The sequence below is a fragment of the Spermophilus citellus genome (genome assembly GCF_964194105.1).
Source record: "Spermophilus citellus genome assembly, chromosome: 8".
NCBI lineage: Eukaryota > Metazoa > Chordata > Mammalia > Rodentia > Sciuridae > Spermophilus > Spermophilus citellus.
In genome coordinates, this window is record NC_138189.1 from 62,602,202 (window position 1) to 62,625,682 (window position 23,481).

The 23,481-nt window shown below is 37.5% G+C and overlaps 1 long non-coding RNA gene across 1 annotated transcript; it reads right to left on the minus strand.

Moving 5' to 3' along the window:
• Nucleotides 1-8,636: 8,636 nt before the first annotated feature.
• Nucleotides 8,637-16,703, minus strand: LOC308655009. Its single transcript, XR_014023367.1, has 5 exons — nt 16,613-16,703; nt 16,345-16,398; nt 10,035-10,083; nt 9,281-9,356; nt 8,637-8,798 (listed from the first exon to the last, which is right to left on the minus strand). It is a non-coding gene; the product is annotated as an uncharacterized lncRNA (long non-coding RNA).
• Nucleotides 16,704-23,481: the final 6,778 nt, after the last annotated feature.

Here is a 23,481-nt window from a genome sequence, read left to right on the forward strand (position 1 = left end):
AGAAAACTTGGACTGGAACCAACATTTGACCCAGCTATCTCACTCCTTGGTCTATACCCAAAGGACTTAAAATCAGCATACTGTAGTGATGCAGCCACATCAATGTTTATAGTAGCACAATTCACAATAGCTAAGCTATGGAACCAACCTAAGTGCCCTTCAGCAGATGAATGAATAAAGAAAATGTGGTACCATATACACAATGGAATAAATAAGCCATACAAAAGGATGACTTTTTAATTTTTACTGACAAATGGATGGATCTAGAGACTATCATGCTAAGTGAAATAAACCAATCCCAAAAAACCAAAGGTGAATGTTCTCTTTCATATGCAGATGCTAATACACAATATGTAGGGAAGTAAGAATAGAAGTTCAGTGGATTACACAAAAGGGAATGAAGGGAAAGGAAGGAGGATAGGAATAGGAAAGACAGTAGAATAAATCTGACATAACTTTCTTATGTTCATATATGAATACACCACAGTGAATCTCTGTATCATGTACAACCACTAGAATGGAATTCTAATTACAATAAACTATACTCCATGTATGTAAAATATGTCAAAATATACTCTACTGTCATGTATATCTAAAAAGAACAAATTAAAAAATCAAGTTTAGGTTTCCTAATTCAGAGCCCAGAGTACTTTGTGCTACATAAATAGAAACTTCTTGTTTTGCCGGAATATTTGAGAAAAAATGACTCAATTCTCGCCTTTATTTTTATTAGAAATGACATGGTCCTTCACCTTTATTCATGTTTGGTCTGAGAAACGGGGTTATGACACATGCAACTTCACACATGAAAGGAATTAGTTGATATCCAAACACATTCCTCTTTTAAAAGATAAGAGCTGTTGAGAAGAACCAGCACAATCTAACAACTTATTTAAATTCTTGTAAGAACCAGTTGCAAGATTTTTTTTTTTTTTACCAATTTACTAACATTATGTTCTTATCATCTGTCAGAGATGTGGAATCTAATTAGGCAATGTTAGTTCCTGGAAAGCTGAGGTGTTCATCATTTTGGCAAATGAAAAGTAATTGCTGGATTCACTACCTCGGATACAGGCTAAATTTGTTTTTTCCTGAGGGATATCAAATGCTTCAAAATTTTAAATGAAGGTCTAAAAATACCTTATGCTGAAACCACTACAAATTAAATGACCCTGTTTAAGAAATTCTTCTGGCCTCTAAGAATTCCTATAACATATTCTCCCTGACCATGTTTCTGTGAGACTGGCAATCAGAAAAAATGAGTCATTATTCAGGCTTAACTTTTGGACAGGTATTATTTCATATAGATGATACCTGGAATTTCTACATATAGATTTGACTCTGAAAGTTGAAAGAATTGTAGTAGGTTGTTCCTAGGATTGGTTTACAATGACATTTGGCAGAGAAGAGACAGCTATGAGCTTAGAAAGCTAGAGGGAATTGAAGATGTGTTAAGGCCATGTGGTGTATCGTACTTCCTATTGTTTGGTTATGGTTTGAGAGTTCCTGTATTGAAGGCATAGTACTCAGTGCACTTATGCTGGAAGGTAGTGTGGACCTTTAAGAGGTGGGGGGTCTAGTGGGAGGACCTTAGGTTACTGGGAAGCCCCACCCTAGGAAGAGATTAAGGTAGTTCTGGTGGAAGCCTGAGTTCTCAAAAGAACTATTTATAAGGAGCCCAAACCTCTGGTCTTCCTATGTGGTAATGTAATCACTTTGTGCCACCCACATACCTGCCATGATGCTAGAGATCCTAACTAGAGCCAAGCGGATATTGGCACCATGCTTTTGAACTCCCAGAATTGTGAACTAAATGAACCTCTTTTCTTTTAGAGTAGCTTGGCTCAGGTGTTGGCTATAATAATGAAAAACAGGCTAATACAAAATTTCATTAAGGAAAATTTTGGAAGGCCTGCCAGATGGCAAGGTATAAAACAATCAGTCTATTCTAGAGGTGAGAGGAAGTATCCTCTCACCACTAACTTGAAAAAGAATGAAACCAAACAAAGCATTTCAAGAAGAATGGAAGTAAATCCTAGTGAGCTGACTCCCAGTTTTGTTATGTTGTAGGCCATCTCATTGTTATAAGGAGTTAATTCTCCAGGAAGTAGCTATAACTTTGCTTGTTTCTTCCCCTCTCAAGAAAGAGTATGGGAATGTAATTGAGTAAGAGCACATTATTATAGAATATTTTAGTTAAGATTCTTCTGGATGTTAAACCCAGAAAATCCTACTCACCCAAGAGAGGGAATTGATTGAATTACATAACTGAAACTCCAGGGATAGAGTGGGCTTCAGGCACAAGTGGACTCGGGGTTCAAACTCAGTTATGGTTTTTCTTCATTTCTGAGCTCTGCCTTTCACTGATTGGTTTCAGACTCAGATTCCACGTTAGAGCAAGTTAACTGCAAAAGTTCCGGCTTCAGATTATCCCAGGGTGAAGTCCATTGAGAATGTTGCCTGTGTCCCAGAACCCTTAGCAAAGATTTTTTTTTGCAAGTTAATGTGCATTATTGTTATTATCATTCTCATTATTATGAATGGGCCATGTGTCATCCCTAAATCTACATCCTGAAGAATGCTAGGCTCTCATTGGCCAGAAAACCTCTAGGGAAAATTAGAAACACTGACAGCATTGAAAATGGAAGATGGAGGAAGTCACTAACTAAAAATTAGGGATATAGTATAAAATTCAAATAACCAGAATGTCCATGTAAAAGAAAAAAACTGAAGTCTGTTTATATTCAGATTTACTACATTAAATGTTGTGGCCTTTTCATACACCCCAGAACTGAATGAGACAGCAGTGTGAATTGAGGGTGAAGTGGAGAGGTCAGGGCACATGGGGTTGGCAGAATGAGTACAGAACAGCACCTAAGGGTTGCTGAGTAATAATCGTGTTTGACCACTGAGGTTTCCAGATGATTCTGTGTAATTCAAATTCATCTTGTCTTTCTGGTTCTCAGGCCTTTCCCCCGCCTTTTTCTCATCTCGTGTGAAGACTTGCCCATATTACTTGTGTTGCTGGGTTTCTTTGTAGCTGAAATCACTAGAAGCTCTATGTAGTGTGAGGCCCATGGTTTTACTACTTTATCATGAGAGATATTTTCATGCAGATATTACATATTTTATTTCAATAAAGGATAACGAGGCTAATCCAGTCAATTCTATGATTTTTTTTACTTTCAAGGGTTTTTGCAGTTCTTAAATTTCTGACTGTAAAATTGAGGCAAGTGGACTGAGAACGTAACTCAATGGTATAGTATTTGCCTAACATGGATGAGGCCATGGGTTCAATTGCTAGTACTGAAAAAAAAAAAAAGGAAAGAAAAAGAAAAGAAAAGAAAAGAAAAGGGAAGGAGAAGAAACAAAAGAAATGAAACAAATAACTTACACTGGTTCTAATAACTGAGTCTGAAGTTTAACCAGAGATTCATTTACTGACCTTTTACTAAAAAGGAGTTAGCCTACAACCTGAGACCAAGGGAATCCACTGACAGGTTTTCTTTCATTCTTATTCATTCATCCTGCAGATACTTGTGAATACCTACAATGTGATGAACAATACAGATACCATCCCGAATTCATAGAGTTAGAGCCAAAGTGATGTTTAAATACTAAACTATCAAACAAATGAACAAGAGCTATAAGATGCTTGAATGGGGACTTGTACTTTGAGAGAAGCCTTTCTGGTGAAATGACATGCAACCTGAAAGCCAAGTGATGAGCAGAATTAGTCATTAGAACAGTGTGGCAATGGTGAGGGTATTGAACAGAAACACTTGATCAAATGTCCCACACTAGATGCCTGTTGATTTTTCCTCCTAGTATCTGCATCCCCTTTCTCCATACTTCTGTGGATGAGGCAGATAAGTGACCAAGACCTGAGCATAGCACTCTTCTCCAGGATATGGGCTTGGTTCAGGGACAAGCACTTGTTTCAAGCTAACCGGCAAGGCATTTTTTGGAAACTTTCTTTCCGTGTATCAGAAAACAATGAGTTGTTTAGCTAAAGATATTAAGCTAAGAATGTGCAATAATGTGAGAGTTGGCCATCTGTATAGTTAGAGGAATAAGGACTGCTGCTTACCCACTTTAGCAAAAACTTTTAGTATAGGATTAAATCAAAGGAAGACACAGCCAGGATCAGTCATGCCTAAGAAAGTTAGTTTTATTCTTGGGGCTAATACCCACTAATTCTGGCCTCTGTGATGATAACCTTAAAAAAAAGCCTCAGAGAATAAGGTTTTGTCTCAAAATGAAATCATCTTCAAGCAGTGCCAAAAGCCTTGCCCTCTCTTGAATATAATAGCATAAAAAAACAAACTGAAAACCTTGCTAAAAGTAACCTGGAGGAAGAGGCCAAAAGATAAATAGTCACTTGCTCTTGACTTGTAGCCATCCTGGAAAAGCTGACTCTGTGCTAGGTCAGTTTTGATACCACCACACTGAAGGTGGAGTCAGCAGCACAAGTTCAAAAAGGCTTGCTGTGCTATGTCTTGGCTCTCAGACAGGAAAGGGAACTTGTGACCGAAAGGGACACTCCAAAAAGAATTTCAATGAAGTACAACTTGAACAAAAACAATAAGTTGCCCAGATTTCTTGGATCAGAGACAGAGGGCCTGGCATGTGGAATGAATGTCATCAGTGGAGAACACAGCCTTGATTGGTAGCTATGGAGTCCACTGTCCACGTGGTCCTCTCCAGCTGGCTTCCTGGTGAACTCTATTTGGTGAGTGCCAATCCACTCCCTCTTTTGCTGTTTTTTTTCCCTCCCTTCAAATTATTCCCATAGCAATCTTCCCCTCCCTGGACACCATGATAACTATTCTTTATTAAGATTTTTCCTTTAGGAAGGCAGAGCAACATTGATGGTAGCAATATAAAATGGTTCAACTCTTTGGAGAATTGTTTGGCAGCTTCTGTTAACAATAAACATACTTCTATCCTGCAGCCCAACAGTTCCACTCCTAAATATTTACCCAAGAGCAATGAAAATATATCTCCACATAAAGACTCTTATAAAAATGCTCATAACAGCTTTATTCATAATAACAAAAAACTAGAAGCACCCTAAATATCTGTGGACAGGGAATGGTTAAAGTAATTGTCATGTCATCTATACAATAGAATACTGCTTGGTAATAAAACAAAACAAGCTATTGGTAAAAGCAATGACAAGGATAAATCTCCAAAATACCATGTTGAGTGAGAAAAGCCAGATGCACATACAAAACATCAGGTTCTATGATTCCGTGGTGGTCAAAATGGCCTTTACCTTGCTCTGGCTGGTGGTTGCAGGGATGTACAAAGTTGTTAAAACCCATCTAATGAACACCTAAGATCAATGCTTTCTCTTGAATATAAATTATGACCTTAATAAAAATAAATAATTCTCCTTTATGAGACCCTATTAACATGCCCTTTGCAAATTCTCATACTTCAAGTGCTTGAAAATCTGCTTCCCATCCATTTTCATACCTTAGAATGTCTTTGGGGGTAAAATTTCAGAAGAATTCAAAGGAAACAGCAGCAGAAGTAAATGTCTAACTGGAGCTGCAACCATGGAGAAACTGGCTAAGTGCTGGGGCCCAAGCAAGTGGCATGAAGTTAAACGCTGTTTAATTGTAACTGTTTTGCCAACAACAGGTACCTCTTCCTCTTATAGTAAAGCCTCAAAAGCCATAAGTAATCATTCTAGCCTCTCTGGCTCCTGGGGTTTACACAGAAAGCTTAGCAGGAATTGATCCCTGTAGCGTGGGAATATAGAAATCTTGGTAGTCATCCTTGTCTAGTCCTGGTATGAATCACCCCCTTCCCTGTATCCCTATTGTATTCTTACCTGTGCCATAGCTTTTATTTTTTATATAGTCCATTACTTATTAGACCAGAAATATTATGGGATGGTTAAAGACATGGTCTGTGTAATTGCAGAGACCTGAGTTCAAATTCTATCTCTGTCATCTATCCATCTAAATTTGGGGCATGCACTCAACATCTGTAAGGTTCAATAACCTTTCATTCTAGACAAGTTGACTTCTAAAAAGGAAAAATCAAAAAAGGATATACTATTTGCCAAATTTACCCATCATTTTTGCCCTCTTGGGACAGTATGACCAGTGGGAAGGGACAGGTTTTGGCTGCTATGCCAATAGAAAGGAAGCTTTAGGAGTTGTGATAAAGCCCCTTTCCCAGAACTTCTATGAAATTTCATGATTTTCAGAACTCTTTTACCTACATGATCTACTACTATGAAACAGGTACTGTTGTCTATACTTTGTATGGAAACAGCTTCAAAATTGTTGTCTATAGGTTCATATTTGTTGATGGTCCTGAGTAATGTGGTCCTGCCACCAGAGTCTAGACTTCTTCAGCTTACCTCTTTTGGTATGTCACCTATGAGTTTCTGAGTATGGGACTGCTCTCATGTCACTAATACCTAAATTCCTGGTTAATTATCTCTTACATCAGGTCATAGGACTTGTAGGCAACCAGTTATAGAAAAAATGTACAGGCACCTTTTGTGGTTAGCTTTATAAAAGAAGTTGCTAATGAAACAAATGCTTTATATTAATAACCTATAGGAATAAAATTCTCAATCTGTAAAATCAGAGAATAACCTAAAATAAGTTACTCTTTCATATGTTGTTTCTTAAACAATACACTGAAAAAACTTTACTTAAAAAAATGTTGTCTATATCAACATAAAACTGAAAATAAATAGTTCTACCTTCTGTGAGTCAATACAAGAGTTTTAGTGGCTTTTGTCAGTTTCTAATGTGGATCAATATTTTTTTTTTCATTTTCACTGAGCAATTAAATACATAAAGAAAAATGCACAAGTAATAATGTGCATTATATACATGTAGTTACCACCTAAATTAAGAAGTAGAACATAGGCTGAGAGAGAGTGTAGCTCAGTGGTAGAGCTGTGGCCTAGGATGCATGAGGCCCCAGGTTCAGTCTTCAGCTCTACAAAAAAAAAAAAAAAGAAGAAGAAAAGGAAAAAACAATGTAGCCCCTTCAAACCTACCTCTCCTCACCCCACCTGCATAATTGTGCCTTCTTTGGTGAATGACCGCCCCCCAATAGTAACCAAATCTTGACTTCTAACACCAAAATTAGTTTTGCCTGTTTTTGAACTATACATAATATAAATGGATTGCATGCAATTGTACACCAGACTCTTTTGTGTCCATTGCTTTTGCCCAGTTTTGTGAGGTTCATCCATTTGTTGTGATTCCCCATGTGGACTTTTTTCCATTGAGAAAGTATAGCACAGCATATCTGTCCATCCTCTAGTGGATGGGCATCTGTGTAGTTTTTAGTAGGGGCTTTTATGATTAGTGCTGCTTATTAACATGAATTTCTTTTAGTGAGAAAATTTATAGTTTCTGTTCCATAAAGATCTAGCAGTAGAGGATGGGCATGGTGGCATATGCCTGTAATCCCAGCAGTTCAGGAGACTGAGGCAGGAGGATTGTAAATTCAAAGCAGCCTCAGCAACTTGGTAAGCCCTGAGCAACTTAGTAGAGACCCTATCTCAAAATAAAAAAAAATAAAAAGGGCTGGGGTGTGGCTCAGGGGTTAAGTGTTCCTGGCTTCCATCCCCAGTACAAACAAATAAACACAATTTAAAAGATCTAGCAGTAGCATTGCTGGGTCCTAGGAGGGCACAAAGTTCAACTTGAGTAGATACTATCAAACTGAAGGGTTTGTACTAACTTGTAAAATAGCTCCTTTTGCTCTTCATCCTTGTCAATATTCTTATTATGAGTCTTTTATATTTTTAGCCATTCTGGTGAGGTAGGTTTTATCTTCACAAAGTATCTTTTATTTTTATTTTTTTACAATGCATTTATTTTATTTATTATTTTTTAAATTTGGTGCTGAGGATCAAACCCAGTGCCTTTCACGTGCCAGGCGAGTGCACTACCACTGAGCCCCAGCCCCAGCCCCTCATAGTATCTTTTATTTTAATGCCAACTGTTGACAGTTTTTTTTCTTTCTTTTCACTTTCATTTCCTTTCACTTTACTTCCACTTTCTTCTTTTTACTTAAAATTGTTCACCTTACAAGAAATTCTAGTGAGCTCTGTCTTATCTTTCACAGCTTATCTCTTCTTTGTTTCTACCCTCAACAACTGCTTTCAGTCACTCTCGCATATATGGCACAACCACCCCTCAGAGTAACTCCCTCAGGTTAATTTTGCATTCCGGGTCAGAGCTCTCAGCCATGCATCACCTCCTGGGCATTCTCCTAGCCCCTGGTTTTAATTTTCTCTCTTCTCTAGTCCATCCTAGAACTAGTTCTGCTTTCATTTCTTCACGTGGTCTTAAAAACTGGTAGAAAATAAGGTTAGATAATATTTATTGAGCATTTACAAACCACTAGAACATCACGACAATCCAACATCCTGCACAAAAATCTTGTATTTTATAGGTAAGGAAACTGAGGTAGAACAGGTTAAGCCAATTTCCAAAGTCCAAACTGTTAGTGACTGACAGAGCAAGGAAGAGATATAGCAAGTCTTAATCCCAGGGTGCACACTCAGGACTCTTATGAATTTGATGAATTTATTTATTTATTTATTTTTAAATTGCTTTTATTTTTTAAATACACGACAGCAGAAGAATTTGATGAATTTACAAACAATGGTCTGTTCCATTCATCTTCCAGTTATATTTAGGGTTTTTTGGTTTTGATCATCCTTTTATTTCCATCTTCATCGCCATGATTTTGAATCTTTTGGGTCTCCTGTCTGACTTTCGTAGGGCATTAAAGTGTGACTATAATGACTGAAAAGAAAAAGGAAATTAAAAATTTAAGATGTCCCTGTGAGAAAGAACATCACAAAGTGGAAAAGCAAATAACAAATCAGAAGAATTGAATATCTGACAAATATTCAATATCCTTACTATATAAAATTCTTCCACAGATGCATAAGAAAGAAAACAAGGAAACTATCAATTAAAAAAGAAAGAAAGAAAGAAAGAAAAAGTTAACAGCTGACCGCAATAGCTCACATTTGTAATACCAGTGGCTCAGAGGCTAAGGCAGGAAGATCTGGAGTTCAAAGCCAGCCTCAGCAACTTAGTGAGGCCCTAGGCAACTCAGCAAGACCCTGCTTCAAAATAAAGATGAAAAACGCGCTGGGAATGTGGCTTAGTAGCTAAGTGCCCCTGGATTCAATCCCTGGGATTAAAAAATGAAAAGAAAAAGTAACATAAGAGTTACAAAAATGGGGCTGGGGATGTGGCTCAAGTGGTAGCGCGCTTACCTGGCATGTGCGGGGCGCTGGGTTTGATCCTCAGCTCCACATAAAAATAAAATAAAGATGTTGTGTCCACTGAAAACTAAAAAATAAATATTAAAAAATTCTCTCTCTCTCATTAAAAAAAAAAGAGTAACAAAAATAATCCACGTTAGTGAAAATAACTAATAACTCAGAAAAAGTTTTGCTTCACTGGTAGTCAACTGAACAAAAATGCAAATTTTTAAATTTTCTTTATATTTCCCATATTGTCCTTGTGTTTCTTTCTTTTACAAGGAATATTATTAGTTTCATCCTCTTTAAAAAATGTATTTCTTTAATTGGCAGACAAAATAGTGTATATATCACACATTCTCTGAGGTAGTATTAGGGTCTGAAAGTCTCTGGAGTCTAATGGTAGGAATTGAAAGTTTAGGGCCAAACAATTCCATTTCTAAGAAACAATTGATCATTCACTCAAAATTTTTTAAATTCCCAATTTTCTGAGAATATTTCAGTGTAAATTAATCCTGTCTGGACCTTGTCATCAGGACATGACAAATCTTGCTTCCCTTTCTCCCCTTTTTGTTCAGAGGATATAGTAGATCCCTGCAAATTAAGACTTTCATGACTTATCCACAGTATTTCCTTTTCCACCTGGACTTGAGCCAGACCAATCTCATTTTTGGGGTCCAGATGCCACAGCTCCTGAGATGATCTATTAAAAATTGGCTCTATCTGTCAATGCAATATAATGCCTGATAGAAATCTCAACTCTTACCTCAAATCCCAGACCAACTTCTCTTTCGTTCTTCCTGCGGCCACTTCACCTTCAACCAAAAATTTACCTGTCAGTGCTAGCGATTGAATCAGTGCAAGCATTCTACCTCCCTCCAAGCTACATTCCCAGCCCTTCATGTAAGAATCTTAATAATATATAATATTGTCAATATTATATAATCAATATTTATTATGATATTATAACAGAAGTACATACCATGTTATATTAATATATAATTATATTTGGTATTATTTATATGATTAATAAATAAATATGATTTATTATAGAGTATAATATATAAAATAATAATATTATCTGTAATTTATTGGGTATTTATTTCATGCTGGGAAATAACATATATCCTCTCATTTTAATTCTCTTCACCATGCTTTTATTTCCATACAATCACTATTCCACAGATTTAAAAAAAAAAAAAAAAACCAGGAATCATATAAACAGAGCAGAGCCAAGTTTCTTCCAACCTGTGAGGAGGAATCCCTGACTTTGTTCTCCATGAGGTCTAGATTCTTGCCACCATCAAGTGACCTGCTCTGTCCACCTTTTCCTTGGATTTCTCCTGATAGAGCTTTAGAGCCCAAACAAATCCTTAAGAGTTTCCTCTTCACAGATATCTGTATGATCAGATATGCGCACCGGTCTTTTCTGAATCTTTGCTCTAAGCACTTGTCAAACTAGTGCAACCCAATAAAAAAGCTCCTCTACCTGTCACAGCCTTAGACCTGTTTCCAATTTAAGTAGGAAGATCCTTGTGTTTCTCTTGATCTAAAGATTTGACACTAATCAGGCATGTATATAGTTCCAAGTGCTGGGTAAGCTGAGGCAGGAGGATCACTTGAGTCCAGAGGTTAGAAACCAGCCTGGGCAATATGGCAAGACATCATCTCAAATTAACAAATAAACAAAAAACACATGACACTACCAGGATGTATTTGTGTTTTCAAAGAAGAATGTATCATGCTGGAAAAAGAAATATATAAGAAGGAAGATTTAAACTAAAATATCTAATTATGTTTTCCTTTATTTTAATGGAATAAAAAATATAGAAATATCGCTGGGTATGGTGGTGCATGCCTATAATCTCAGCAGCTTGGGAGGCTGAGACAGGAAAATCTCAAGTTCAAAGCCGGCCTCAGCAACAGTGAGGTGCTAAGTAACTCAGTGAGACCTTGTCTCTAAATAAAATTTAAAAATAGAGCTGGTTATGTGGATCTGTGGTTGAGTGCCCTTGAGTTCAATCCCTGGTACAAAAATACACACACACACACACACACACACACACACACACTGTATTTAGGAAGAGAATCTCTGCTTAAACCATAAATTTCAGAAATAGTTTATGAAAGACATTTTATTATTCACCTCCCTAGACCCCTTCATAAACATAAATGATGACAAAAACTTAGGGGAAAATAAAAGGTGAATTATGCAATTGCTATTAAATTATCACTTTCTTGAATAAGAGAAGAAAAAAGAATGTTTCAATCTAAGCAAATCTCTAAAGCAAGTAAGTTCTGTAATTGAAAGCAGCTCACAACAGTAGGTAGGAGGTACTATTACACAGAAGAGGAAGCTGAGTCTCAGAAAGTGTTTGACTTTGTCAAAAGTGAGCCCCCCACACACTGTGAAAGTGAAGCTTCACTGACTCCAAACCCAGTCCTCATTCTGCCCCACCCACTGTCTTTCTTCTTCAGCCACTTGGCTGGCAATAAAGCTCCTCTCCCCTAGGTCTGTCTCCTGCTTGTAAGAAAAGTCACTTTCTCAGAGTAGAGAGGGGTCTGGAACAGGACCAGTCTCCACCTCTCTTCTGCTTTCCTCCCTCAGGCCTCCCAGTGAGCCTCTCTGTAAGCAAAAGTGTGGATAAGACCATTCACACCATTACACCATTTTATATGTTCTTATATCACGAAATAAAAAACTCAGCTCTTGGTTACCAATCTCTCCCAATTTTCCACCAAGGAGATACTCCCTCCATATTTTCAATTTCCAAAAGCTGTTCTCCATTAGATCTTTGCCATTCTTGCTTTTGTTCAATAAGTATCATGGCACTAAAACTGCTGGGTCCTGGGGAGAGAAAGAAGAGCCCCCTATCCAAAGGACTAGGCATTTACCTTTATGAAATGATTTGCTTCCAATTCATCAATTTATCCTTGACTTCCAAACTTACTACCTCTATAACTAAAGTGCAAAGCAAGCCTGCATTCTTGTGACTCTTTCAGACAGGTGATTGCTTATAACAAAATCATTTGATGTAGGTGAACTGGCTTCACTGACTACAGCAGCAGCAGAACAGATTGCATTGCTCAAGGACCTGGAGCCAAATTGCTACTGCACTGCTACCATCTTTTGCTCCCAGTCACCATCTAACAGAACCTTGTACCACTTCTACATTTCATGCTTCCCTCCCCTGCACAGAGGAGCCCAGTAGATGCCTGTATGTGACACACTGCTTCTCTGTCCAGATAGCAGATGGGGAGTGCCACAGACTTGTGCCCACTCACTGTTTCAGCCTCTGTTTTGATATTTGTTTTATTTTGTTTTGTTTGTCCAATGACAATCGAGGGTCCAGAGGCACAGACCCAAAGTGCAGAGGTCATATCTTAATTCATCTCTGCAACCTAGAACAGTCTCCAGTACAGGGTAGGAGCTCAACAAATATTTGTGGACAGAATGCAGGAGGGAGGGATGGAAGAAATTATATGCCTAATTTAGTTGAGAACTAGATAAGACTCCTGGTCCCTAAGTCTTTTATCAGTGTTTATCCAACTCTCTCACTCTCGCTTTACATTAGCCTATTGCAAAAGAGAAAAATCAAATGATTGATAATAAGGGAAGGAGGAGAGTTTTTAACAGAAGGCACAAGAAGGAACATTCCATATCCAAACCATATTAATATATATAGGTTTTCTTATGGTTTGGATATGAAATGTTCCTAAAAACCTCCTGCATCAATGCAAGAATTGTCAGAGGTAAAATAATTATATTTGAAGAGCTTTAACCTAATCAGTCTATCCTAGTTTGAATGGACAATTAGAAGGTACCTATAGGCAGATAAGGCACGGTTAAAAGAGGGAGGTTACTGTAGGTGTTTCCAGGAAGGGTTCATCTTCCTTGCAACCCCTGCCCCACTCTCTCTGCTTCCTGACCTCCTGCCATGATGTTCTGTGTTGATGTTGAGCTCAGAGCAATGGAATCAGCCAGTCATGAACAGAGGCTCTGAAAACTAGGAGCCCAAATAATTTTTTCCTCCTTTAAGTTGTTCTTGTCAGGTATATTGATAACAACAACAAAAACCTGACTAACACCAGCAAGTTAAATACTAGCGCTTTCCTGGTCTGAGGTATTCTCCTCCACTGCTGATTGACACATTGGACTTGCCAATAAATGGTGCTATTTTCCTACAGGTGTGGAAAAATACTTGACTCTCTCCATAGTGAAAGTAGTGCAAAAGGCCTATTTTTAAAATTTAAATGCGGTCACTTACCACACATACTACCTCTGATTTTCAAGGTTGTTTTTCACTCATATAAAAAATAAAATAAATACAACCTTTTTCTGCCCTTCCTAGTAAGAGAAATGTCTCCTGTGAATTTGCTATTACTTTAAATATCCTAAAGTGAACCAAATATAGTAGATTTTGTCATTAATTTTTTTTGTAATTAGTATGGATCAAATGAAACTCAGAAACCCCAGTGGAAACTCCAGGAAGAAATCTTTCAGAATACCATTTCAGTGTGTGTGTGTGTGTGTGTGTGTGTGTGCACGCGCAAGCTATGGAATGAGGAAGATAGGGAAGAAAAAGCTTACTAAGAGGATATTTCTTTGCATTAGCTATACTATTAACCAAGACTAAAGACCAGAAGCAGAGAAAAAGAGGAAATAAAAAGTGATAATAATGTAAGATTTAGGCATGCTGTCAAGAGTCCAACAGAATGGTTTTGAAAATTATTTCTGATTCTTTTACCTTTGGGGAAAAATTAATCTAAAAAGCTATAAAGAGATAGATATATCCTACCTATTATCCTATCAATTGAAAATTAACTACATTTAATATTTTAGCCTATAGCCAATTCTATTTTAGAAAAATAAGTGCATTCCTAAGAAATCTGACATTATCAAGAAATATAAAAAGATGTGTAACTCTGGTTGAAACAGAGGGATGACTGGGATCTAGTAATGAACCAAACTGTCTTTTAGATTTGGTCCTTTGTTAATGTATCTCCTTTTGAAATTAAATCAAATTTAAATTTAAAACCAAGATTTTAAAAAATATTTTGATGTGAACAGAGAAATTCCCATTAGACTCACAGTAGAACATGTCTTTCACCCCTCCAGTAATTTTATTTTTAAAGATATGTCTTTGTAACCATAAACATATTTGGCTATCATCAATGTAAAAAATGTTTAAAAAGCTGATTAAAACTTACAGAAATAACAGGGTATGGTGGCTCATACCTGTCATCACAGCAACTCCAGAGGCTGAGGCAGGAGAATTGCAAGTTTGAGACCAGCCTGTCTCAAAATAAAAAATAAAGAGAGCTGGGCATGCAGTTTGTGGTAGCATGCCCCTGGATTTATTCCCTGAGAGGGTTAAGGGGAACCTACAAAAACAGGGCTGGGGATATAGCTCTCATAACTCAGTGGTACAGTTCTTGCCCAGGCCCTGGGTTCAATAAAAATAAAATGGTGTGTGGGGGGGTGGGACTCCACCTTCCTTGAGTTTCTTATGTTTTCCTCCAAGTACCCAGTAGTACCCTCATATTCCCTACCACCTGTGCAGGTTTGGCTATAGCACAGACCATAACAGCCTGGGAAACAGTAGCTTGTTTTCTACTAATCCTCAATCTCTCAAACAGTTCCAGTTATTACAAAGAGTAGTTCATACAAATTATATATACTAATTAACTAATTGTGTTATGTTTAATTCTTGTTACAGATACTTAAATTGTATGAGAATAAATGCCTATGTTATTTTCCAAATGTTTTTCTAGGTATGTGGACATATATTTTACATAAAGGTTAACCTTTGTTTTCTTTTTACAAAAAAAAAAAATGGTAGCATAATAAACATGCTACTGAAGAACATTTTTGTTTTCACCCAACAATGAATTGTGAAACTCTTACATAATAATAAGCTTAGGTCTACATTACCATTTTAATATGTCAAGTTCCACTTTATCTATGATAAAAATGTAACCCCCTATACATGGCTATTTATTTTCTCTTCTTCAAGAAGTTAGCCCTTCAAGAATTTGCTTTTTTTCCCATTAAAACCACAAATGTTTTACAATGGTAGTATATGAACCATTAAAGTGATTGTGATTCCATAACATTTAAAGACAGACTTCCACGCTGATGAAGGCTGAGATCCTATAGGCCATAGCAACCCTGGGAAATGTCACCTTGCTGAATCTATTACAAACCTGGCAGTGATTGACGTCTACCCAAGGTTTCAGGTCCACCCAAGGAAGGCGGGAGTTGTACATTACTCAGCATTCTCAGATCTATTCTAAATCTAATTATTGTCTTCAATAAAGATTCAATTCCATTTAATTAAAGCACTTTGATTTGATGAACACAGGTATTGTGCTAAAGGGGAGGGATGCAAGCTAAACTGGATCACTAACTTTCCAGGACACTTACAACCTGGTAGGAAGACACACACAAATACATATATAAATCTGATACAAGGGAAGTGTGTAAGATAAAGTAAACAAAATTATTGTTAACAAAAAACACAGACAAGAAAAAGGTTACATTAGGCTGGTAAAGGTGGCATTTGAGTTGCTCTAGAAGAGTAGATGGGACTGCAACCAGAAGAGAGAGAAAGGCTCTAAAAGGCACAGCACCAAGAGCCGGTGTTGTTGACAATGGATGGATTCCAGCTGATCAGAGCTCTAAAGCCCTTCTCCTGTTTTGTCTTCCTGAGGCTGCTGTGTTCCTGGACACACCCGGAGGATCTTCAGACTCTACAAACCGGTTGTGCAGAGCCAGGCATTTCAATGAGAAGCAAAATGCTGAGTAACAACATGAAATCAGTCTGTTGCTTGCCAAGAGCTGGGAGGCCTGGGTGGTTTCCCAATCTTAAAGAAGCAGAAGGATATTAAAGCTAGCGTCCCTTAGAAAAACTTGGAAAGTCTTACCAATACAGGAAATGCCATATCCTGATTCAGTTGGGATAGGTGCACCATTTGTGATGATTATTGGTTACTCTCAAATCAGATGGACGAACTGTAAATCCCAATTATTTTGCCTTTTTGCATGACAGACTAACACATTACTGATAACTTACCTTTGTGAAGAATAACTCATGCACTGTAGAACAGAGATAATGCTCAGTCTTGGGCTAAAAAGGAAAAGTTGAGGAAATTTAAACGGGAAATGATTCAGCTACAAAAAATTCAGGAGTTTGAGTGAATAAACAATCAAAAGGCAAACAATGAGTTCTAGGTGTCCTGGGAGCAACAGGGCTCAGGGCCAGCTCAGATAAACAGCTCCAGGGCTCCAAGAGACCACTCCTGCTCTGTCATACCAGTGTCACACGTTTCCCACCAGCTCACCTCTTATTCAACATCCTGGCACCTTTTGCCCATTCAGGTTTGACCACTTGTCCTAAGAATCAGATGCCAAATACTTGAGAGATCTGAAATAAACAGAGGAATCAGCAGCCATGGAGAGCAATTCAAGGAAGACTGGGAATAATTGAGAAATTCTTGATTGTAGTCTTTGCTTCAATCAAGAATTTTAAAATATGATTATAAAAATAATATCTGCTCCTGATGAGAAATCTGGAAAACATACAAGTGCCTAAGAAATACGAAAAAACTCAAGTCTACAACTGACAGATAATTATTGGGTTGATTTTTCATTCTGTGTTCTCTGTACTCATGAAAGCATAAAAGTAATCTTAACACTATACTATAGTTATCCTCCATGTTACTAAGCATTGTTGTAAATATTGTTTTAAGAGCTATAAGTATATGACAACTTCCCTTCTCAGGGTGCTTAGATTGTTTCCATTTTTTTTAATTCTAAATAACACTGATGAACATCCATACATATGAATATTTGGCCACAACTAAAATTGTTTCCCTAGGATTCATGTCAAGAAACAGTAATATGAGTCAAAGAACACTCTAGAATCGTTTTAAAGTTATGAACAGATAAACCGCATGTGTAAGCAGCATATTATGAAGACTGAACACCCAATAAGTCTCTGAATCACTTTGTGGGTGTGAGTCAGGGAGTCCACATCACTCAGTAGCTTTGCTCTGCACGTTTTGCCTGTGGTCTGTGGAGCGTTCCCACACTGTACCCCAGGCCCCATTCAGCCAAGTGTTCTTCTGGAGCAGATCATCTTTTTCACTTAAGGGGCTTTGTAGCTGTTGAATTCAAAGGTTCCCTCTTCTTCTCAGGCACCCTGCCTCCAGATGGTTTCAAGGAGCAGATTCTATGAGTCATGAGGCTGTATTCTCCGTTTAGGCAAGAGCCAAGTTGCATGGTTTTATGGTATATTCATACAACAAAGATAGACCATGGAGAAAGTAACACCTGGGGGGTGGGGTAGTCAAACACAGAGAGAGAGCACTGAGACAATGGACCCTGGACTGGCAGAGTTTGGGGACCTCAGAAGATGAGGCTGGGAATCTTAACTCTCTACAACCAGGCATATGCCACTCCTGAACCTTCAGTAGAAACTCTCACTAGATAACAACACTTCTTATTCCACTGGAAAACTGAAACCACTCAGAAGAGACTTTCAACAAGCTCCCTCCACCACGTCCCACCTGCTGGTCTGCCTCCCTGCAGACAGTAGTATCTGCTTTCCTTCTTTCAATATCATGTATGGGCTGACACCAACAAATCTAACTTATATCTCTAGCCCAGATTTCTGCCTTTTATTCCAACTCAATAACCAATTACCCACCTAATCTCCTTACGGGGATATCCAACAGTCATCTCAAACCTCATCTGATATCAAACTGTTGATTCATCCTAAATCCTATTCTTCCTGTAGTCTTCCTGTAGTTCATAGTACAACCATCCTTTTACTCTCTCATGCCAAAAAAAAAAAAAAAAATTGGAGTCCTTTTTTTTTTTAATTTTATTTTTTTTATTGGTTGTTCACAACATTACAAAGCTCTTGACATATCATATTTCATACATTAGATTGAAGTGGGTTATGAACTCCCAATTTTACCCCAAATGCAGATTGCAGAATCACGTCGGTTACACATCCACAATTTTACATAATGCCCTAATTGTTGTATTCTGCTACCTTTCCTATCCCCTACTATCCCCCCTCCCCTCCCCTCCCATCTTCTCTCTCTACCTCATCTACTGTAATTCATTTCTCTCCTTGTTTATTTTCCCATTCCCCTCACAACCTCTTATATGTAATTTTGTATAGCAATGAGGGTCTCCCTTCATTTCCATGCAATTTCCCTTTTCTCTCCCTTTCCCTCCCATCTCATGTCTCTGTTTAAAGTTAATCTTTTCTTCCTACTCTTCCTCCCTGCTCTGTTCATAGTTGCTCTCATTATATCAAAGAAGACATTTGGTATTTGTGTTTTAGGGATTGGCTAGCTTCACTAAGCATAATCTGCTCTAGTGCCATAATTGGAGTCCTTTTTGACTCATCTCTTTCACATCCAAGTCATCAGCAAATATTTACATTTTGTCTCATTAGATTATTATAATAATCTCCTTGCAATTTCTAAATTGCTTTTCAGCCTGTCTTATAGCACATTAGAATGTTCTTGTTAAAACATAAGTCAGATCATGTCACTTCTTTGCTCCAACCCAGGAGGGCTTCCATTTCATTTACAGTAAGACAAAGTCCTTATAATGGCCCTACATAATCTGCCGCTCCACATCTCTTTACTTGCTGTTGTTGTCCCTGCTGTAGCCATACTGGCCCTCTTGCTCTTCTGTGACTTGACAGGCACTTTCTTGCCTCAAGACAACATACTTCTCCTAAGTTATGTTCTTTTTCCAAATTTCTACATGGCTCCTTCCCAGTCTCCTTCAGGTCTTTACTGGTTTCTCTTCCTGTGAGACTTTCCTGACCACCATATTTAATTGCTTTTGTCCAACCAATCTGTATCTCTCTTTTCACCCTATTTTTCTCCATTATGCTTAACAGATTTATCTATTTAGTTGATTGTCTGTTTGTCCTTCTTAATAAATAGGGCTTTTTGTGTTTTGCTAATTGCTGCATCCTCAGCACCTAGATATGTCTGATACATCATCGGTGCTTCAAAAAAACTTGCTGAACAAAAGATAACAAGTGATATCGAGAAAAGGGAACACTTGCACACCATTGGTAGGAATATGAATTAGCATAACCATTATGGAAAACAGTAAAGAGGTTTCTCGAAAATTAAAAGTAGAACTTCCATATGATCCAGCAATCTCACTCCCAAGTACATATTCAAATGAAACCAAGATGTCCAAGATGTCCAAAAGACACCTGCACTTCCATTGTAATTGCAGTATTATTCACAATAGGCAAGAAAGGAAACAACACAAATGCCATCAGTTGACAAATGGATAATGAATATGTGGTACATACACACAATGGAATACTATTCAGCCATAAAAAAGAATGAATGGCATTTACTACAACACAAATGGAACTGAAGGTAATTATGTTAGGAAAAATAAGCTTGGCACAGAAAGACAAATACCAAATGCTCTCACTCATATCCAGAATCTAAGAAAGTTGGTCTCATAGATGTTGAGAGTAGAATGGTAGTAACCAGATGCACAGAGAGCAGGGCAGGGGAGAGGTGGGAAAAGGTAGATCAACAGATGCTAAGTTACAGAAAGAAGTTCTGATGTTCCATCACTAGCCTGACTATAGATAATGATAATATACCATATATTAAAAAAAAAAAAACTAGAAGGACTTTGAATGTTTTCACTATTCCAAAGAAATGATATGCAGAAATGGTTCTGTGTAACTTGATTTGAACATTATATAATATATACAGGTATTGAAACATCAGTACAAATTTATGTATCAGTTTAAATAAATTAGTTAAATTCTTGCTGAATAAAGTATAGGTAAACTCTGAAAATAAATAAATAAATAAGGTCTTTTGGCTCAGAATCCTGAGAAAGTGATGGGCACCCAAATGTTTCCACTCAATATTCTAATTCCTGTCATAGATATAACCTGGGACAAATGTATACCAAAGAATCAGAATTATTGCAGGTGAAGCAAACCAGGCCAAATGTCTTCTAGGTCTTCTTAGGTTTCTGCAAATTTTACACATTATAGGAAATTATTAACATCTTTAAAATAAGTAGAATGTTTTGATAAAGATTATATTGGGGGCTGAGAATATGGCTCAGTGGTAGAGTGTCTGCCTAGCATGTTTGAGGACCTGGGTTCACTACCCAGCACCACAATCTAAATAAATAGATAAATAAACAAAATTTAAAATTTCTTGAAAAATTTATATTGGATTTCTCAGTGCTTCTACTTTTAAAATGTGGTGACACTTTCTGAAAATAAAGCTGATACCATAGGAGGAAGGAATAAAAATATAATGAAATTGAGTGACTTCTAAATTGGGTTTACAATATCCCATTTAACATTTGACAACTCTGAGAGTCAAGGAGTATTACTCTAATTATAAATATATTAAAATTGAGGATCAGAGGGAATAATTAATTTCTCCAAAGTCACACAGCTAATAAACAGCAGGCTTAGAATTTCACCCACTGATGTTCTGACTATTATTGGACTTAAGAGTTTCTACCTCATGTCTTGATAAATTAGATTACTTTGGAGAAATCTTTAATGGGTCTCATAGTCCGCAAAAAAAAATGTACATTCACATTAGATACATTCCTTAGAATGAATCGGGGAGATAATTTCAGGTTTTTCCAATGTTTGCTTATTTCTTAGCTCTTTCAGAGGAAAGAAAAATGTTCTAAATGTCAGAGCCCAGAGTAGTCTCTGTGCTTCTCAGTTCAAGCCTTTCAGTTGTCCTAAAGCCACATTACCACAGCACAACGACTCCTGAAGCATTTTCCCAAGTGAAACAAACACTCTATGTGAGGGTGTCAGGCAAAGCTAGAAGTGGAATCCTTGCTGGCTCTCTGTGTGAAGGACTTTGTATAAGGGAATCCTATGTTGCCAGCACAGTCACTTGTCTAAGACAATAGCTGTTGGCACAGCATTAATATGTGACGACTGGGAGAGCTGCCAGCAAAAGCAAACTCTTTGGTGGTCTGTGCAATGTTGTGCTGGGGCATCTGCTGAAGGTCACCACGGATGACCATCTAAACACTGCCTTTCACCGACAGCACACCCAACTGGACAGCTCAGCAGATTGGAGAATGGATTTCTAGGGAGAAGCAACATGGTGTAATGGAAAAAGAATTAAAATAAGAGTGAGGAAACCCTAATTTTCATTCCGTTGCTGTGACTCTGGTACTTCCTTTAACTTCCAATTTCCTTATTCACTCACTCACCCTTACCCATCCAGGAAGCCAACAAGTATTTACTGAATGCCAACTTGTGTTCGAGGCATTGGATCAGATAACTTGGCATTCCATGATTCTGCTTTATGTGTACCTCAAAATGACATAATGAGGATGAAAACCCAGTTTCCACTTGGGTAGAAATGAAAACAATTATGTGTTTCTTCCATACTTCATGAACTTATTATAAGAATCATATGAGATAATTATATGGGTACACATTATGAACTCGAAGTATTATACAAACATGTAGGAAAATACTTTGACCAAGATGAAACATACCCTATACCCTTGCTGGTTATTATTTGAGGAAAAAGCAAAGAGAGAATATACCCAGGAACTAAAAAAAAAAAAAAAAAAAAAAAAAAAAAAAGAAAAGAAAAAGAAAAGAAAAGAAAGAAAATTTGGGTCACTTCTCCCTCTTCTTCTTCCTCCTCCTCCTCCTCCTCCTCCTCTTCCTCCTCCTCCTCCTCCTCCTCTTCCTCCTCCTCCTCCTCCTCCTCTTCCTCCTCCTCCTCCTCCTCCTCTTCCTCCTCTTCCTCCTCCTCCTCCTCTTCCTCCTCTTCCTCCTCCTCCTCCTCTTCCTCCTCCTCCTCCTCTTCCTCCTCCTCCTCCTTCATCTTATTATTATTTAGTAAAAGCAAGATTTCCAAAGCCAAAAATAGAAGTTAGCTTAATAGTTATCTTTATTATTTTTGAAAAATCAATAGATAATAATCAAACTATACTCTTGTATTATACTGATTAATAGTAGTTTTAGGTGTTCCAGCCCTGAAATACAATAATAGAACTGGGGGTGGAAGGGTTTATTGCTAATAAAACGTTTTTCTGCACAGAAGAGAAAAACGTAAGCCACTGGTCCCGAAAGCAAGTTAGAAGTTGAGAGGTCATTTTTCAGAGCAATAGAGACAATATAGCTAGGGCCATCCATGATGCCATCTGGGGCCCAGGCTATCTTTTCTTTCCATTATCATAACAAGTGACTTTTATTATTATGGTTATCTGAGGCTGCTAGCTCCAGGTATCACATCTGTTTCACAGACCAAAAGGGGGAAGAGCAGAAAGAATCACTCCCAGCTGAGTAGACTCCCTTCAAATAGCTTTCTAGGCATTCCAGCAAGGAGCTACATTTTCATATCTTTGAAAGAAACTAGTCACATGGCCACACTTAGCCACAAGGAAGACTGGGAAATGGAGCTTTTGTCTTGAGAGGCACTATGTCCAGCTAAAAATCAGGGTCTGTTAAAGAGAAGAAGAGAATGGATATGAGGGTAGAAGTCTCTTGCAAACAAAAAATTTAAGAAAAAAAGACAAGTTAATGGATAGAATGTCCTCAAGCATAAGTTTTTTTCCAGAAATTTTTACAAATTCTTTTGGTTGTAAGAATAGTACAGGGCTTTAATATAGTTCAGCTGTAGAGTACTTGCCTGGCATATGTGAGGCCTTGGGTTCAATCCCCAGCACCACAGAAGATAAAAAGAGAAAGAGTATTACCGTTCTCATATAATAGTACACAATAGTATCTCTAATTCAATTAAAAAATAATTCCTTTTTTTCAATTCAAGTATTTCTATTCATTATATTCTTTAAAAAGCAACATGATCTACTGGTGTTTTGCCACATGAATATATTTGAACCTGATTAATACAAATCAAATTAAATTACAGACATCTAGTCTAGACACACATGTACTCTGTATGGAACTAAACTATTAGCTTCCCAGCTGTCCGACAGCCTTAGCCCAGAGGGTTTCTTAGAAAGTAGATTGATTTGGATATCACCAGAGAAGCACCCTGAATTTTCTCAACAAAGAACGTTCTCACATTGTAGTTGCACTACGTGCATCTTTCTTCATTTTTCCTCATATCCCTCACACGTGATGGTGCAATAATGGAAGTCCTCTTAGTGTTTCGTGTTGACCTTATCCATAAGT